Source organism: Littorina saxatilis, linkage group LG8 (genome assembly GCF_037325665.1).
Source record: "Littorina saxatilis isolate snail1 linkage group LG8, US_GU_Lsax_2.0, whole genome shotgun sequence".
In the NCBI taxonomy this organism is placed as follows: Eukaryota; Metazoa; Mollusca; class Gastropoda; order Littorinimorpha; family Littorinidae; genus Littorina; species Littorina saxatilis.
The window spans coordinates 74,699,560-74,719,382 of NC_090252.1; the positions used below are offsets into that span (position 1 = coordinate 74,699,560).

General features: G+C 41.9%; 1 long non-coding RNA gene across 1 annotated transcript; it reads left to right on the forward strand.

The window, feature by feature from the left end:
* Window positions 1–10,689: 10,689 nt before the first annotated feature.
* On the forward strand, window positions 10,690–17,049 carry LOC138974344 (uncharacterized). Its single transcript, XR_011458407.1, has 2 exons — window positions 10,690–16,162; window positions 16,447–17,049. It is a non-coding gene; the product is annotated as an uncharacterized lncRNA (long non-coding RNA).
* Window positions 17,050–19,823: the final 2,774 nt, after the last annotated feature.

Here is a 19,823-nt window from a genome sequence, read left to right on the forward strand (position 1 = left end):
CTGCATACACAGCAAGACTACAATGCAACAGTGCCCAGACTTTGACTGCTACAGGCTGCTTTCCCATGCAAAGTACAAATGCAAGTGTCCATAAACCAGGGTTTAATACAAAGTCATGTAGTATGTGAGTGAGTTCTGATGAAAAAGTGATTGTGTTGTAATATTGGTTATTACTGAGTGTTGATGTTACAATGATTACATTATAAAAACAACAACAGAACAATGTGAAGAGCAAACTTCTTCTGTGGGCATGCAAGTGAGTTAATCTTGTGTGTGTGTGTGTGAAACTATATGTGACTGAGTGTTACAAATTTAAATGACAACAGTTTTCTTGATAGCCTTTAAAAACAACAACACATACATACATTTAACAATCAAACAAATATAGGCACCTCAAAAAAAGTTGTATGTACACCTTCGTGGCTGGTGATGCATTGTTGCTCCCCTGCAAGTTTTCATTCTACAATGTACCTCAGGCTAGCTTCCTCTCTCTCTCAAATCTGCCCCTCCCACACAATACAACAGGTACAGTGGCCACTCTGACACCAGTCTCTGAAATAATCAAGAACAGTTAAAACTGCGATGAGCTGTTGTTCTTTTACTCGTGAATGCAATGCATGAACACTTAAACAATAGAGACATCCAGATTTGCCTTCGTCAAAAGTTCGTGAGTTCCAATCTTCGCGAGTTTGTTGAAGTGGTGACGTCACATCCCGTCACGGTCACCACTTTCCAATTTCGGTCCAGATCTACGCGAAGTTCTTCGTGCGCGTTCGTCTGTTTTTCGAAACAGTGATGACGAGTAGTGTTATATATGACGAGTCTTTTTTATCGGAATATTCCAGAATCGATTTTTAGATTCATTACTGTAAAATCTCCCAACTCTAAAACAACTAGGCCTAGTGGAGATCAGTGGAAACAAGTGTCTTGTGCAAGAGAGATCAAGGGAGATAATTGGCAGGATATGTCGCCCGTCGACTCAAGTTGTGAGTTTTGTGTGGGTATCCGTGTTCATGCACTATGCCTCCAAAATGAACAGTTTACAGATGCACCGTCCACAGAAGCGTCGTAAAGATATTAAACTTTAACACTGCGCACATAAAACATATTTTTAACATTATGAAAAGGACTAAAAGTACTCACGAAGATTGCTGATTGAGGTTCGTCAAACACGCCTTTTTCACCACGCAGATCCCGGTCTTCGGCAAGCAGTGGTGGGCGCGAAAAACCAAGCGCATGCGCATTGAGGCACAAAGTTAAAAATAGAGAGGAAATCCCCACCACCGACGAATGTTCGTCTGACGAAGGTTGAATCTGGATGTCCCTAATATCCCACTTATTCGCGAGTGCGTTGACAAGGCGAGAGTGAAAAAATAGCACAGACTCGAAAGCAGACGATAAGTTCAGCACAGAGAGCGGGCGTGTTTACCTTTGATCGCTGAGACAAACAGTGTCGCAATTTTCATCGTCACTGTTTCACTACTGCTGGAAGTGGCCTCCACCCTCATCTTTCATGCTTGATTCGAGGAGAGAAACCGGTAGTTCGAACATGTACGGTTCAATTTCGTCTGCAGTTACGCTTGTTGTCATGTTGGTAAACAACCATCTCCACACGGTGTGACGTCACGGATAATTTATTCATAAGCCAGTCTCGCGAAGATCACGCGGCACAATGGCGGGTCGTTTTGGAGAAGAAATCCGTCGCTTCGGTCACAAAATTCGTCGGATTACGGCCTTAGAAGATTCCGAAGTAAACCAAACATTGTTGAAGACGGTAAGAAAGTGGTTTTCTAACTAACTGCAAACATCGGGAAGTGTTCGGTCGCGCAGGAACACGATTCGAAGCGTTTTTGACGCTAAAACAGCGTGGTCTGGTCCTTTAAAGAAACCCTTCTTTCTTGTGATTTATCATTCATATGTTTATTTCATTACCTTAGATACTAGCATCTTGGAAACCATCAAATGTCTCCGCGACGAAGCCCTCGCCATCACGGGTAAAGATGAAGAAGCCCTCAACATGCTGAAACTGAGCCTCCAAAAATTCATCAAGGATGAACAAACTTTGGAACAACGCCACCAAGGCTACGAGGAAGACAGGGAAAGACGCGAACACCGCAACCAACAACGAAAACGGCCACGGGACCACTCAACAAGTAACTACAGAATCCCCAAGCTGCCAAAGCGACAATAGGCAACATTTTTGTCTAAAACCTACACTCCGGTCTGCCCTCGGGCGGACCACCCTCATCTTCCAAAAAAGGATGAATTGTTTCGTTGCTAAACCCCCTTATGAAACAACCAACACACCCCCTCCCCCTGTCAACCTGTACATACAGTACACAGACAAAATAATGAGAAGGGTTGAACAAACAACCACACCACTCCCCACATTTACCTGTACCATCAGTACATAAAACAATACGGAGAAGCTTCAATCACTGAGAGGACAATACACACAAATACACCCAAACAAGGGATATGAAAAATAGTCATCTATAAATGATTATTCTTAATCGAGAAACAAAGTGATGAGGATATGGGTTTGAATAGTTGTCCCCTGACGAGGCTACCTTTCAGTTTCCCCAGAACACCTCTATAAAATCACAAAAAAGTTATCCTAACAATTTGAAACTGTAAATATTGCCGAAAAGTACTATAATTGGGAGAGGTACTTGGGGATTTCTGGGCTGCCTACTGCATTTGCCGGGTTTGGCAGACCCTTGATTTTTTACTCCCAACTGAAACGATTTTGGAGTTCTTGGTAGAAGATTATGCTACTCTTACACTGTATCGAATTGCCCTTACAAACAGAATTGGCCAATAATTCGTAATGATCCGGACATAGTCGCAAGACATTCGTAAATGTTCTTAACCATTCGCGACCATTCGTCTATTGTTGCGAACGATAGCAACATGCTCCTAATATTCCCAATATTCGCAAGGAAGGCATATTCTTAACTTTTTCGCAACGTACTCACACGCAAGCCATTCGTATTAATCGCAATGTATTCGTAGCGCTCGCAAGGTATTTGCAACCATTTGTAAGGTCTTGTCCTTGCAAACATCTTGCGAATGGTTGTGAATTCCTTGCGAACATCTTGCGAATTGCGTAATCTTTTTATTCGTAAAGTTTTTGCAGGCACTTGCAACACTCGCAAGGCCACTCGCAACATTCGTAATACATTCACAAGAAATTCGTATATGAGACAGTGACAAAAGGTCAGGTGTCATGTCTACTGTCCCGAATGACACACGATTTCTGACATTTCACCATTGCCAACAGAATAAACAAATAAGAAATAGGTAGAAAATGAATGTGAAAACTGACTTTAATTGTTGATCAGTATTTTCTATATCATTAACAAATAATCTACTTACACATAGCTGTTTGGCAAATGTATGTTGCATGGGACACACTGACATGAAAGTGGAAGATGTTTTCCCCTCTAGAGAAACTACATATCAAGTTACACATTTTGTGCTCTTCCATTCCAGTTGGCAATCAATTGTTAACGCATGTTATTAGAAAAAATAGAACGAAAACAGATTAGATAGAATGAAAAATGTACTGGTGATGTCATTTGGGACATACTGACATGAAAACGTCACCTTTTGTCATTGTCTCATATGGATTCGTATGCATTCGCAATGATCGGTAGAAATTCGAAAGCCCTCTCAACCATTCCTAAGACATTCGCAAGGATGCGTAAGGCTTCCAATTTTCAATATGTTTTCCTGTCCATTCGTCTCTTTTTTTGCCGAATACAACATTTTTATAATCACAAGGATATTCAACACAGTGTAAGACATGCATTAACGCCATATGATACGTTATGTGGTACACACGACTTGATCCACAACAAAACCACCAAAACGTTTGAAAAACAAGCATTTTCGTCACATAATGCGCGCTCGTTAATAATCAAGGCCCCAGAATCGCATAAATTTAACGTGATGCGCCTGGTACTGCCGGACAGGTCTGACGGAGCAACCGACCATGGCTTGCGATCGAGAGCAACAAAAAAATAGCGACTATCAACAACTGGAACACGTTGATCCCAAGCAAACAGTGCCCCTACTTACTGTGCATGACATACATTACGTGTAAAATCCAGTTCTTTAACAGGCAACAAACCTTGCAAAGTTCAAGAAGCTGCAAACTTAAGCAACCTATCTCTGATTCTAGCAGACGATCTTTCCTATGTTTAACACAAAATCAGCAAACTCTCCTGTCACATAGAACGTCCATTGTAAAGTGCAATGTTGAAATGAAGTTTATCCTACATACGTGAGAGAGACACCCGTGAGATAATAATCGTTCAAATCACACGTGTGTTTATCATGTAAATGAGGTCATGTCAAGAGAGTCTGGCAGGGACCTGTTTTTCCACTGCTTATGATGCCAACGTCACCGAGACAAACGTCATTATAGAAACAAAAGTTGCGCTCGCTAATTACCCTCGATGAATCTTTAGAACTAACACGTCACGCCACACTTTCAGAGTGACGTTTCTTTGCTTTGACGTAATAGATTGCACGAGGCTTTAGAAGAGATCGAGGTTCCAAAACAAGAGTTATAGCTGTTAATAACTTGCCCTCTAGCTTTCAAGAAATTATTATATCAAATAGTCTTCGGCACGTGAAAGTTGATAATTTCGTGTCTTTTCTCTCTGGTTTTGATAGGTTTCATTGTGTGCTTCAAATAATGTTCTTATCGAGCCGAAACAAATATACGTGATGTATACGAGGGCCACTCATTATGTTTTGCAACCGGGGTTTTCTACAACACTTACAACCAATCTGTCCACTCCAGTTTTGGGAAGAATCCCTCCTTATTGTTTACACATTGTACCATCCTCTTAAACCAGCTGTTCATGACACCCCAACACATGGGGTATATCATCATTGACGCCCTCGGCAGTGCTCGGGCATCTTCGGTGTCCTTCAACTGCCTCTTGACGGAAAGGAACAAAAACCAGTCACTGGGGTCCAAGGCATGTGAATATGGTAGGTAGGTGACAAGCTGAACATCATTGGCGGCTAGAAAGTCAAGAGTTACAGCTGATGTGTGCGTGCTGGGTTTTTTGCGATGGAGCAGTAGACACCCGGTCGGGGACGTCATGTGCAACATACCAGAAAGAAAATAGGCAAGCAGTGGCTGATATAAAAGTCAGCAGTTATCGGTTGTCAGTCTTCAAGTGATATAGTAGCACTTCTGTTTCTTTTGAATTTTACAGGTGGGTTCTCATCTAGGAAGACCCACAACGCCAACTGTTGCCTCATCTTTGGGTCCTATTAGTTTTACCATGTTTGGTCTTCTGTTATGATGTCCCAAACACGAGGAAACCTTCTTTCGTCAAAATGCATAGCACCCTACCCCGCTTTAGCTCTTCACTAAGGTTTATATGGGGCACCAAGCGGTCAACCGGCACGGTTGGCCTAGTGGTAAGGCGTCCGCCCCGTGATCGGGAGGTCGTGGGTTCGAACCCCGGCCGGGTCATACCTAAAACTTTAAAATTGGCAATCTAGTGGCTGCTCCGCCTGGCGTCTGGCATTATGGGGTTATTGCTAGGACTGGTTGGTCAGGTGTCAGAATAATGTGACTGGGTGAGACATGAAGCCTGTGCTGCGACTTCTGTGTGGCGCACGTTATATGTCAAAGCAGCACCGCCCTGATATGGCCCTTCGTGGTCGGCTGGGCGTTAAACAAACAAACAAACAAACAAACCAAGCGGTCAAAACGTTTCCTTACGCCACAGCAGCCATGAAAACTACGAGTGAGACTTCCCGATTAAATCTTCATTCTGTCATGTCTTTGAGCGTATATCATTTTGGGGTCCTTCTCAATCTGGGACTCTACACAAGAGACGTTTTCTGGGGTAACGATTGTTGCCATTCGACCACAACGGTCCACGTTTTTTGACGTCCACGCGCCAGTAATGAACTGTCTGAACCACCTGAAAACAGTGGTATTCGATGGAGATTGATTTCCAAAACAGCATTTTAAACTTAAAGAGCATTCTTGAAAAGAGTTTCCCTGGCAGTAGCCATAATACATCATAGCTCGAAAATCTCTTCGCAACAGGTCAACACTGCTGGTAGGATACATATCACCCTCACTGGACATTTTATCGCATTGGATGAGAACGGTTGCACGGAATCAAGTATTTATTGTTGTCACAAGTCTTCCCAAAACGGGTCTTTAATGTAATGAAGAAAGCAAAGTAGTAACTTCATTCGTTTGTCCAAGTCGCGAAATATAATGATCCCCCTCGTATTTGAATTAGTGGGAATCGCATGTAGTTGTGTCATGTTATTTTGAAGTGTGTGTATGTGTATGTGTGTGTGTGTGTGTGTGTGTGTGTGTGTGTGTGTGTGTGTGTGTGTGTGTGTGTGTGTAACACAAGGAAGTGTTGAAAGACGGGGACAAAGTCCTACTTCCCTGTCAGTTTCGGCAATGACGTGGGTGGCTTGCGTTTCCAATGAAACCATTATGCACGCTATGGGTGTGACAGTGTTAGAATACCGGACATGTACTGGCCAACAGCAAACTTGCCAAGAAAATATTTCCGCAAGACGCTCACTGTGGTGAATTAAGATGTGACAGACTGCTTGTTAGTCGACTCTCTGTTTTGAAGATGTAGAGAAACATGAAAGTATGGGGCAATATGAACATATTGCTTACAGTAAGAAGATAGAATGTATCTGTGATTGACAATGTGTGCCATATTTATTGAACATTCCTGTAAAAAAAAATTGGGGGCACACCGTGTTGGCAGTTTTACGTTTCACTGAAGGAAAAACTGAATTTAGTGTGTTAAACAAAACTCTTTGGTTAACATGATTTACATAGAATAAAGAAATACAATGTATGCCATGTAGTTACTGAATGTAGTTTTAACTTGCGGAATAATGTTTGAATATTGCACCTGCAACGATGACGTCACACGTGACGTCGAAGCTACAGAAGAGCGAGGTGTAAAGTCTACACTACTCGGCATAACAAACTATACAGATGCGTTTGAGGGCATATCTTTCTCATGAGGCCGTTAATCGTAAAACCAATTATATGACTGGAAAGGCCGTTTATTCCCCTAACTTATTCAGAATAGCGATTGAGTTTACATGACGTAGTGTCGATACAGTAGAACCTACAACACAGACACCCCCCCAAAATCAAATTCGCTAAATCAAAGTTCCCGCGTGAAAATTGACAAAAAATCAGAACTGCTAAAACAAAACATGTTTAGCATGTCTTTAGACAGAACAATAAAGTGCATCCAAATCAATCAGTTGTGTTTACATATCTTGTCAAACGTGGACCCTATGGCATGCTGAGCGGTGTAGGTGTCAATCCTCTCAGTAGGCATAAAAGGCAGTTTTTGAAGCCGTGTTAGCGGCTACTGAGACACAAACAATAGTACATTTGAGTAACTCCCTAACGCATTGCCTTCCAACATTCGGAGATTTGTGCTAACACATGTCGTAAAGTAAATACGGAATTTCCAGTCATTGGAGACATTAGGTCTGCTGTTATTAGTCATGTCAGAGAGAGTTTTTAAATTGACGATAGGTTTTTGCTGACTCATCAAAAACAAATACTTTGTTGAAATCTTTAAGAACATTAACAGATGCGCCACATACTCACATTTCATTTTCATGTTTTATCAGAAATGGGAGGTATGAGGATTTCAACGCGAAAGTAGTTTTTAGGAAGTTGACTTATTCAGAGCGCTAAGTGCAAATGTCGGCCTAGGCCTAGCAAAGCTCACTGCTGACACGCTTAACTAATCAATGGCTCTTGAAAAAGCATTTTCTAAGAATGTTTGCATGCGTTTAAACAAGTGCGCTGTGAACAGCCGTTGTTGAAACTGTATTAGATTTAAGGGTACATTGAAGCTTTCATTTGTCTAAATGCATGCTATTTATTTTAATGTTTTTTGTTCAATCGGATAGGGTACATCTTTATGTTTAAAACTCTTTCTGGTATGTCGCATAACATCTCAAGACTTGAGATTCCGTGTGTAGTTTACGACATGTGTTTAGCACAAATCACTGAAAGTTTGAAGGCAATGCGTTGGTGAGTTACTCAAATGTAGCATGTTTTGTCTCATTACCCGCCAAAACGGCTACAAAAACGGCCATTTATGCCTTCTGAGAGGATTGACACCTACACCGCTCAGCATGCCTTAGCGTCCATGTTAGAGAAGATATGTGAACAAACTGACTGTTTTGTGTGCAGATGTGATTGTTCTGTCTAATGACATGCTAAACATGTTTCGATTTAGTTGTTATGATTTGTTGTCGATTATATCGAATTTGATTTTAAGAGGTGTCTGTGTTGTAGGTTCCACTGTATAGACACTATGTCATGTAAACTCAATCTGTTTTCTGAACAATGTAGGGGAATTAATGACCTTTCCGGTCATATACTTGGTTTTACAATCATCAGCTTCATCAGATGATGACATCATTAGATACGTTATCGAATGATCAATATTGTCACATCCCTCTTTCTCTAGATTAAACTTTTCTTTGACACACAAAACCTACTTGACATAAACTAGCTGCATATTCATGGAAAGCAAAAAACCCACAATGCAGTCTTTCTTGTACACCACTTTGTAATCGTTCAGATACGCTGATTTTCTAACAACTCTCCTACTAGGGGTGTACGTATGTTTGGTTGTCTTTGACTTTGTCACTCTGTTCTGCGTTCTATTTTCTTCTGTCACAGGCGTTTGAATCTGAGTTTCTTTCTGTTGGTCTTGTTGTCTTGTCTGTCTTTGTTCTAGTCTTGTGTCACCATCATTCTTTTCTGGACTTCTGTCGATCAAGTGTCTGTACGATTGTTGTCCCCTCAGTACCGGTGCTGTCATGTCAGAACTATGTGTCGACCTTATCTGTTTCCTGTTTCTGCGAAACATACGTCGATCTTCTGTTCGTATCTTGTATGACCTAATGTCTACCTGGTTCTGAACTGTTGCCTTTACCCATCTGTTTGATCTTGAAGCTTTGAACCTCACTACCTGTCCTGGCTTGAGCGTTTCAAGTTCAACTGCTCCTCTGTTGTAGTAGTTTGTCTGTTTTTCCTTCATCTCCATCAACGTGTTCCTCACATCTCTACACGTTGTTGTTTTTTTGTTTGTTTTTCATGAATTTATTTCCTAAAAGCCACCCGTGGCTTTTTTTTCAAACAATTGTGTTCAAATAAATAACAACAATTAACAATATCTCATACAATGAATTAAATACAACTTATCGAGTACAACAAGCTAACTTTTTTTTAACGTTTTGTTCTTCGAACACTCACACAAAAATGCTTCTTATCTGTAACTGCCTATTAAAAATACTTTCCAACGGTAAAAACGAATTTTTTTTTTAAACAAACGCACATCTTTCCGATTAAGATAATGTGGTTCAATGTATACATAGTTGCCTTTTTCACCATTACAAAATGCACGTTTCTGGTTTCAGCAGACTTTTGGCTGAAGGTACCAGCTACTGTTCTTGTCCTTCCTCCAAACAATCTCTGGCTTGGTGATGTTTTCATCTTCTCGCTGGGAATGTTTCTGAGCTCTAGCAATGCTAAGTAAGGATCTGTCTTCGTCTCAGTTGTCTTCCGCAGTTGACTGCATTTTCAGCTTTTCTGTTTGACTGTTGATACCCTGGAGAACTTGTTACATGTTCAAATCTAAATGATCTGGCCAATGCAGCACACTCTTCAGAGTTGAACGGCGGTCCGTTGTCTGAAATCACTATAGATGTTGCGGGGAAGACGGGAGCGACAACGACGACTGAACCGAGACAGGTGTCTTGTCGTTCGGCATCATCGCGCGTACTATAAACACAAGTAGCGTTTGCGGGGAATACGAGCGCCAGTGGCCAGAAGAAGAAAACTCCTCGACGCCCGAACGTAGGGTTTTGATACTACATGATATGCACACGTGTCTCTCACACGTTTGTAGGATAAATGTCCATAACACATACTTTGATTAAAGTGAACTCGACTTAACAGCAAAGACCAATTTCTATCTCCCTTTTTGGCGACGACGACAAATTGCTCCATTTTCCAGTGGGAACGGCTCGCAAAGGCCCGGTCCCGACTGTGTGAGAGGGAAAAAAGAAGGTCACCGTCACTTGTCGTCGTGCTGGGTTGTCGGGCGTCTTCCCGGCAACGTCACTACTCTCTCTGGTACGCCGTATCTTGCAAAATGAGCTTTCATTTTGTTGATCACTTCTTTTCCTGTTTTGTTCTGTATCCTATCAACTTCAAAGAAATCGGAGTAGTAGTCAACAGTCACTACATAGTCTCTTCCGTTCAATTCCAGAAGATCAACTCCAACAAACTGCCATGGGAGATCTGGAATCAGTTGACTAATAATCGGTTCTTTCGTCTGATTTCTCTGGTATATGTCTGACACGCTTTGCACTGTCCAAGCAGTTGTTCCATGTCTTTGTTCATTCCTGGCCAGTAGATAACTTCTCGAGCCCTTCGAAGGCATCCTTGTAGCCCGGTGTGACTGATGTGAATCAAAGACATCACTTTGGTTCTCATGTTCTCTGGAACCCATTCTGCAGTGAAATTTCTTCTCGGAACGGAAAATAGTCTTGAAGCTTGACGGGAACATTTCTTCTTTCTTCTGGCCATCCTGTTTGAACAATCTTCATCAGAAGACATAGATGTGACAAACGGATTTGCACATAGATGTATATTGGAGTTATGTGACTCAGGTGTACAAAGTTTCATGGGCCACGAACTTTGAGTGGACACCGTACAGGGATACGTCACTGACGCAGTGCAGTGGTGTCGGTGACCAATCAGAGCAGAGTATAGACCGAGGTGGCGTTGTAGAGATAATACAGGCTCAGAGCTTTGCAGACTGTCGACAGGAGAGGACGTGTCTCCTGATTGTAAAGTTGCTCACCGGGCGCTAGAGGTCGTTTGGAGACTCGTGTCGCGGTTACTGAATCAGTAGATTCAGCTGCTGTGTTTACAGGTATTTATTGAATTGATATTTTACTCGGAGATATTATTTTGCTCGGAAATATTGACTTGAGAAATGACCGGGAGAGTCATGTGTGAATTAGCTGGAAAACGTGCGCGGTTGTCAGCCATTGTTGAAAAAAGAATGTTTACATGTTTTTCGGAAATGAATTCGCTTATGAGTTAGCGGGTGTATATACTGTAACCGCATAAGATAGTTGCCGGTAGTGATAAAGAACGTTATAAAAGTTTATTCAAGTATGGAGACTTATGGTAGTTTAAACTTGTGTATTCTAGCACCCCGGGCCGAGTGGGTCACGGACGAATCCCGGGCCGAGAGCGGTCGCGGAAGAGGGAACGAGACGGGAGGTTCTGCCCTCATGCTCCAGCCGTGAGCTGTGGAGATGCTGGAGGGAAAGACGGCGTGAAGCGCTGCGTAACGGGAACCCCGTCCCATTCCACCACACGAGACAGTTGTGTGGGTGGGGTGAAGCAGTGTGTGCCACTGTATTTTGTGAGTACGACTGAGAGAATTTAACCAGCGTGATAGCTGAACAGATACGTTCCCGAGTGAATAACCACGAGACGTCGAGCGTCGTGGGGTTTGTTATCTGTGTATAACAGAACTGAATAGTAACAGAAGAATTGTTTGAGACAGTGTCTTCGTGTGTTTTGAGACAGACGGGCTTTCACGGAACAAAGCCTCAAGTGTTACGTGTGTGCACGAGAACTGTAGATTGCATGACATAATAACCTGTATGTAATTTTGTGCAGTTTGATTTCTGTGTGTTAACAGAAATAGTACTTTCATGTTGAGCGAAAGTGATCTGTAGAATGGATGTAGAATAATATGTTTATGTTGTGATTGAACATTCAAATAGAGGTACAGGGGCAAAGGGCTATACTGTGTTCTTGTCTTTGTGCCTGGTTGGAATGTGTGTGTGTGTGTGTGAAGAACAGTTATATAGTAAACAGAGAGTAGCACGCACAATTTTTGATAGGAGTAGATATAGATACATACAGACATGCATACATAAATTCCAGCCGTAACATTTGGTGACCCCGATTACTCTGTGTTAGTATAAATTCATAGTTGTTTCCCTGCTTTGCTAAATTTAATTTTGTCCCCTGTGTTGGGTTTTTCAGAACGTTTTGGCAGTAGGTCACGCAGACTGAGATTTTCAGATTGAGTAGTTGTGTTGTTCATGTCCTGTTTTGTGCTGTTACCGTCTCCAGTTTTACGGTAGTGCTTACTGTACAGTTCTAAGCACTGAGGGATTAACTTCATTTTTCTTCCTGTGGGGTCTTTCATTTCTCTTTCCTTGCTCTTTTCTGTGCTTTCAATATTGTAAAATATTTGGAAATTTTTTTTTTCCTTTCTGCTTTGGAATAGGGATCTATCTGTTGTTTATTGCCCTTTGCCTTTGTAAAGTTAATTAACTTTGATTAATTTTGTTCTTTTGGACTTGGAAATTTTATGATTTGATTTTGAATTTTTTTTGTTTTGTTAATGTGATTGATTAGGTATTGATTTTGTGGGATTAGTTTTGTTGATTTTGTAAGTTTGTTGTAAATAATTAAGAGAATTAGTGGTGATATTTTGATATAGACTTTAATTAGTTTAAGTTTTAGTTTATTTTTGATTTGTTATTTGCTATGGTAGTAGATTAGGTACTTTGAATTTTTTTTTGCCTGAATTTAGTCTGCTGTTTGGAGTGATTGTGTCACTTTAATATTTTTTTTTGGAATTTGTTTTATTTGCCTCCAACTACATTTTTTGTTGTCTTGTTGATCTAAATTAAGTTAGTCTCATTAGTAGTTGTATATACAGTTATTTTAAGCTACTATTTACAACTTTAAATTAGTTTTAGTTTTATATGGAGTGTTTCACTTCATAAATTTTTGTTGGAACTTCGTTTTATTTTGCTTCCAACTGCGTTTTCTTTAGTTGGACTTGACTTATTTTGGCTTTGATTTTCTGATTTAGTACTTAGTTTGTTGATTAGTCTTAAGTTTTTACTTGTGTTGCATTTTTGAACTTTGAATTTTTCCTCCTATTTGTGGTTTGGGGTTGTTGTTTTGTTTGTACTTGTATATATGTTTGAAGATTCGTTTTGACTTCATTGACTGAATATTTGACTTTCATTAAAACTGTTGGATATTTTTGCGTGAGATTTACGCCAAAACGTATTTGGATATAGTCTTGTATTGACTATTGGTTTTGGTGCCAGATTAGTTGTGGTACTTGACAGTTTTGAAGTAGATTACTTGATCTTACATTATTGTTGGAAACTTTTTCAAAACTTTTCTCTAAACTTGGACATATTTTGGTGTGATTTTGAAAGTTCAAAACTTACACAATGGAGAGCGAAGATGATTATGATGCGTTGTTTGAAAAGTTTGTAAAACAGGCAGAGACTTTGGGTCTGGCTGCCGATAAACGTGAGAAATACGTGAAAGAATGTTTTGATCGTTTGGAGAGAAAACGAGAAAAAGATGAAAGACAAAAAGCATTAGAAATGGAAGAAAGACAAAAAGAAAAAGAAAGGGAAGAAAGACAAAAAGCATTAGAACTGGAAGAAAGTCGAAGACAAAAAGAATTTGATCGACAAAAAGAAAGGGAAGATGCACAAATTGAAGAAAGTCGAAGACAAAAAGAATTGGAAAGAGAAGAGAGACAAAAAGAATTGGAAAGAGAAGAGAGACAAAAAGAATTGGAACGAGAAGAAAGAGACAAAGATAGAGAACACCAATTAAAGCAAAGAGAACTTGAGATTAGACAGGCTGAAATTAGTGCTGGGTCGCGTGGACCGCAAAATGGTCGGGATTCTCACACTAATATTGGTGCTCGCCCTGTTTACCCCAGGCTCCCTGCATTCAGGGAACAGCAAGATGATATAGACTCATACTTGTTCCGATTTGAAACTCATGCAAAATCTCTGGGATGGGAAGAGACAAGGTGGATCACGTACTTGTCTGCTCTTTTAGAGGGCAATGCATTAAACCTATACCATAGCCTTGCTGCTGCTGGTGAACTAACATACCAATGTTTGAAAGAAAACTTGCTGAAGAAATTTCAGTGCACGTCTGAGACATTCAGGCAAAAACTCCGTAATATCCGTCCAAGTGAAAAGGAACCGTTCCAAACTTTTGGGATTGAGTTAAGACGACTATTTGATCGTTGGGTTGCGCTATCTGACATAACCACAGATGTTGAGGGTTTAGTGAACTTGTTTCTGGGAGAACAATTCCTTGAAAGCGTTTCAGCTGACTTAGCAACTTTCATTCGGGAACGAGGTTTAGTTACTTTGGATGAGATGGTCAAAGCTGCCGAAAGCTATCGCTTAGCGAGACCTGGGAAAAACTTGTCACGAAAGTCTGGGCCCACCATTTTTTCTGCAGGTTCGTGTAGTCACGAAGAGTACGCTGCAGCTGCTTTTGCACAAAGCAATAATACTAGAGGTGGTCCGCAGTCGCGGAGGTTTGGTTCCAGTTTTGCTGGTCGTAGACAAGGTAACTGGAGCTATGGCAGAGGTACGTCCGATGCTCAGGCACAGTCACAAGGTGATACATACTATCCTCGTGGAAGTAGACGCAATCGTACTGGTAGTCGCAGAGGTGGTTTGTCCCGGAGCGGAGATACTTGTCTGTTATGTCATGAGAAAGGACATTGGTCAGTTCAGTGTCCCCTACGGATAAACCCTCAGAACCCTTGTCTGATTTGTGGGATTGACGGCCATGACAGGTGGTCTTGTCCGAAGTATCTGATTGAATCAGGTATATATGAGCGGGTCGAGTCAGGAAATGCTGTTGTCGCAGACGTTGATTGTTCGGGAAATTCTGCTGTTGCGGAAGTCGTTTCACCAATTACTCAGGATGTTGGAAGTCTGAAGTTGGAACATGGTAGTGTTAACGGGAGTGAGTGTACAGTACTTCGAGACTCAGGTTCTACGATTTCTGGAGTGCGTAGAGGATTGGTGTCAAAAGACCAGATGGTCAGTAGAAAGGTCACCTGTAAGACATTTGGTGGAGAGGTCCTTACTTATCCTCAGGCGAAAGTTAAAGTTGAGACACCTTATGTGTCGGGAGAGATGGTTTGTTGCGTCCTGAATGATCCTGTCGCTGATTTGATCATAGGCAACATTCCGGGGATTTCAGGTGACGCAGACTGTTTTCCTGATATTGAGGGGGTTACGACTCATGCTACTCGTGTGCAGGAAAAGAGAAGAAACCCTCCTGATAAACCTGTAATTCTGACTCCAGATCAGAAGGTTCCGTGTTTGAATCTGGACTTGGCAGTTGTTCGAGAAGAACTCAGTCAGCTGCGTGCTGAACTGAACAGATTAAAAGGTGGTTTTTCACTGGCTACGAGTGGAAAGAGTAGGTCGATAGAGACTACTGATGCTGTAAGCCATGGTGGCAATCGCAGAAAGAGGTCAAGAAAATGGTTTGCTTGATTTTGACTACTTGTTTGTTTAGCATCAGGAACATAAGTCGTAGTACTATGTTGGAAGAGTCGTGGACTCAAGATATGAAAATTGAAGATGCTAAAGAAAGACATTACATGTTTGAGCTGGAAAGCAACATGACTGGAAATTGTGAGTTAATAGAAAAACTCAGTGAAATCTTCCAAGAGAAGGAAGAAGTACTTTATCAGACATAAAGTAGTGTTGTTGAACATATGTGATTAGTGGATAAGAAAGTTTGTTTCTTATGTCAGCTACAACAGTTTGATCCGTAGTGGAATGCGATATTGAAATTATATTGCAGTTCAGTGAAGTAGTTACCCTTTTTTACCTGTTGGCCTAAAGAAAAAAATAACCTTGGTCGGTCATTTTTTTTCCGGGAGGAGGGGGTAATGTGACAAACGGATTTGCACATAGATGTATATTGGAGTTATGTGACTCAGGTGTACAAAATTTCATGGGCCACGAACTTTGAGTGGACACCGTACGGTGATACGTCATTGACGCAGTGCAGTATTGTCGGTGACCAATCAGAGCAGAGTATAGACCGAGGTGGCGTTGTAGAGATAATACAGGCTCAGAGCTTTGCAGACTGTCGACAGGAGAGGACGTGTCTCCTGATTGTAAAGTTGCTCACCGGGCGCTAGAGGTCGTTTGGAGACTCGTGTCGCGGTTACTGAATCAGTAGATTCAGCTGCTGTGTTTACAGGTATTTATTGAATTGATATTTTACTCGGAGATATTATTTTGCTCGGAAATATTGACTTGAGAAATGACCGGGAGAGTCATGTGTGAATTAGCTGGAAAACGTGCGCGGTTGTCAGCCATTGTTGAAAAAAGAATGTTTACATGTTTTTCGGAAATGAATTCGCTTATGAGTTAGCGGGTGTATATACTGTAACCGCATAAGATAGTTGCCGGTAGTGATAAAGAACGTTATAAAAGTTTATTCAAGTATGGAGACTTATGGTAGTTTAAACTTGTGTATTCTAGCACCCCGGGCCGAGTGGGTCACGGACGAATCCCGGGCCGAGAGCGGTCGCGGAAGAGGGAACGAGACGGGAGGTTCTGCCCTCATGCTCCAGCCGTGAGCTGTGGAGATGCTGGAGGGAAAGACGGCGTGAAGCGCTGCGTAACGGGAACCCCGTCCCATTCCACCACACGAGACAGTTGTGTGGGTGGGGTGAAGCAGTGTGTGCCACTGTATTTTGTGAGTACGACTGAGAGAATTTAACCAGCGTGATAGCTGAACAGATACGTTCCCGAGTGAATAACCACGAGACGTCGAGCGTCGTGGGGTTTGTCATCTGTGTATAACAGAAGTGAATAGTAACAGAAGAATTGTTTGAGACAGTGTCTTCGTGTGTTTTGAGACAGACGGGCTTTCACGGAACAAAGCCTCAAGTGTTACGTGTGTGCACGAGAACTGTAGATTGCATGACATAATAACCTGTATGTAATTTTGTGCAGTTTGATTTCTGTGTGTTAACAGAAATAGTACTTTCATGTTGAGCGAAAGTGATCTGTAGAATGGATGTAGAATAATATGTTTATGTTGTGATTGAACATTCAAATAGAGGTACAGGGGCAAAGGGCTATACTGTGTTCTTGTCTTTGTGCCTGGTTGGAATGTGTGTGTGTGTGTGAAGAACAGTTATATAGTAAACAGAGAGTAGCACGCACAATTTTTGATAGGAGTAGATATAGATACATACAGACATGCATACATAAATTCCAGCCGTAACAGTAGATCTTGATCTTGTCTTGTTTCTTCTTGCAGCTCTGTCAGTCTTTCCTCTGCACGAAGCACGAAGTGACGGTGACGCTTCTTGTTTTCCTCTCACACAGCCAGGACGGGGCCTTTGCGAGCCGTTCCCACTGGGAAATGGAGCAATTTGTCGTCGTCGCCAAAACGGAACATAGAAATTGCTCTTTGCTGTTAAGTCGAGTTCACTTTGGTATGTGTTATGGACGTATAGATTGTTCATTTTGCAAATAGCTTTTGAAGAATGAAAATTAAAAAAATCTTTGATAGGCGTGGATTTACAGGTTTATTTTTTGTCGGGTACCATCTCCGATGCTCATAAGTCTTTTCAATGAAGACGGACGCGTCCTGAGTAAAAACAAGTCGCGTAAGGCGAAAATACAACATTTAGTCAAGCTGTCGAACTCACAGAATGAAACTGAACGCAATGCAATTTTTCAGCAAGACCGTATACTCGTAGCATCGTAAGTCCACCGCTCGTGGCAAAGGCAGTGAAATTGACAAGAAGAGCGGGGTAGTAGTTGCGCTGAGAAGGATAGCACTTTTAATGAGTGTGTTGGTGTGTGCGTGTGTGTGTAGTGCACACACCACAAAATTCACAAAGAACATAATTTTGGTCTTATTCTATTTAAGCGACATTCACAATACGTTGCAGCCTCCCCTTACACAAGTGTTACGATTGCTCTGCAGTTTTCAAATGAGCATGTTCCTATGTAGCATCGAGAGTGTGTAACTAAATTTAACATCATGCCCGTATTTGTTTTATTTACGGAGATGGGTTACACATGTAACACCTCTCTTGTAGGCTATACAGCGAAAGTTTAAGAATTGTGCCTTCGTGCATTGATATGAAAAGATTGCAAGAACAATAATCTAGGTTAGAAAAGGAATTATAAAAAGTTTAGAACAACACCGAGTGGTAAGTTTCAAAGTAATATTTTAAAATGTAAGCTCCTGGACAGTTTGACATGTTAATTATATTTTTAAACTGTTTCATATGTCATGAAGTATGTAAAATATATTGTTCCTAAACAAAAACGTGTTTAACGCGCACGCACACACACACACACACACACACACACACACACACACACACACACACACACACACACACACACATACATAAAATATATGGGATAACACGCAACAGCTGAGTTTTTTTTTATTAGGTCACAGACCTGGAAGACCCAGGTGCAAGACGAATAATTCATATAACTGAAATGCGTGTTCCCCATGCACCACCCAAAACATGCCCCGAGGGGCTCCGCCTCTACAAGTCGTGTCAAAACCATTCGTTCGGGCGTCAAGGAGTTTGCTTCTTCAGGCCACTGGCGCTCGTTCTCCCCGCAAACGCTACCAGTGTCGGTGCGCGCGATGACGCCGAACGACAACACACACGTCTCGGTTCAGTCGTCGTTGTCGGTCCCGTCTTCCCCGCAACGTCCATAGTGTCTGGAATTGTACGACCACCGAAATCGATATTCCGCACAACACAGCTGAAAGGCACGTCAACCGTTTGGTATTGAAACGTCTGCCACCACTGGTGTTAAAAGAAATAAAACTACATTTGAAATATCTACTGTAACATATGTCCTGTTTGTCATCAAAAGCTGTTTTTTAGCGCTTGTGAAAGCGTATCTCGTGTTACAAGAGCATACAACACACAGTGTTACTTCACCACATTCCCGCACGATAAAGATGCAGGTTCTATAAGAGAGAGAGAGAGAGAGAGAGAGAGAGAGAGAGAGAGAGAGAGAGAGAGAGAGAGACACACAGACAGAGAGAGAGAGAGAGAGACAGAGAGAGACACAGAGAGAGACACACAGAGAGACACACAGAGAGAAACAGAGAGAGACACACAGAGAGACACAGAGAGAGACACACAGAGAGACACACAGAGAGACACACAGAGAGACACACAGAGAGACACAGAGAGAGACACAGAGAGAGAGAGAGAGAGAGACACACACACACAGAGAGACAGAGAGACACACACAGAGAGACAGAGACTGAGAGAGACACACACAGAGAGACAGAGAGACACACACAGAGAGACACACAGAGAGACACACAGAGAGACACACAGATAGAGACACAGACAGAGACAGACAGGGCAATACACACACAGAGACAGAGACAGACAGGGCAATACACACACAGAGACAGAGACAGAGAGACACACAGAGAGACACACAGAGAGACACACACAGCGAGACAGAGATAGAGACAGAGACACAGAGAGAGAGAGACACACAGAGAGACACACACAGAGAGACAGAGAGAGAGAGACAGAGAGAGAGACACACAGAGAGACACACACAGAGAGACAGAGAGAGAGAGACACAGAGAGAGAGACACACAGAGAGACACACACAGAGAGACACACAGAGAGACACACAGAGAGACACACAGATAGAGACACAGATAGAGACACACAGAGAGACACACAGAGAGAGAGACACACAGAGAGACACACACAGAGAGACACACAGAGAGAGAGAGACACACAGAGAGAGAGACACACACAGAGAGACACACAGAGAGACAGAGACTGAGAGAGACACACACAGAGAGACAGAGAGACACACACAGAGAGACACACACA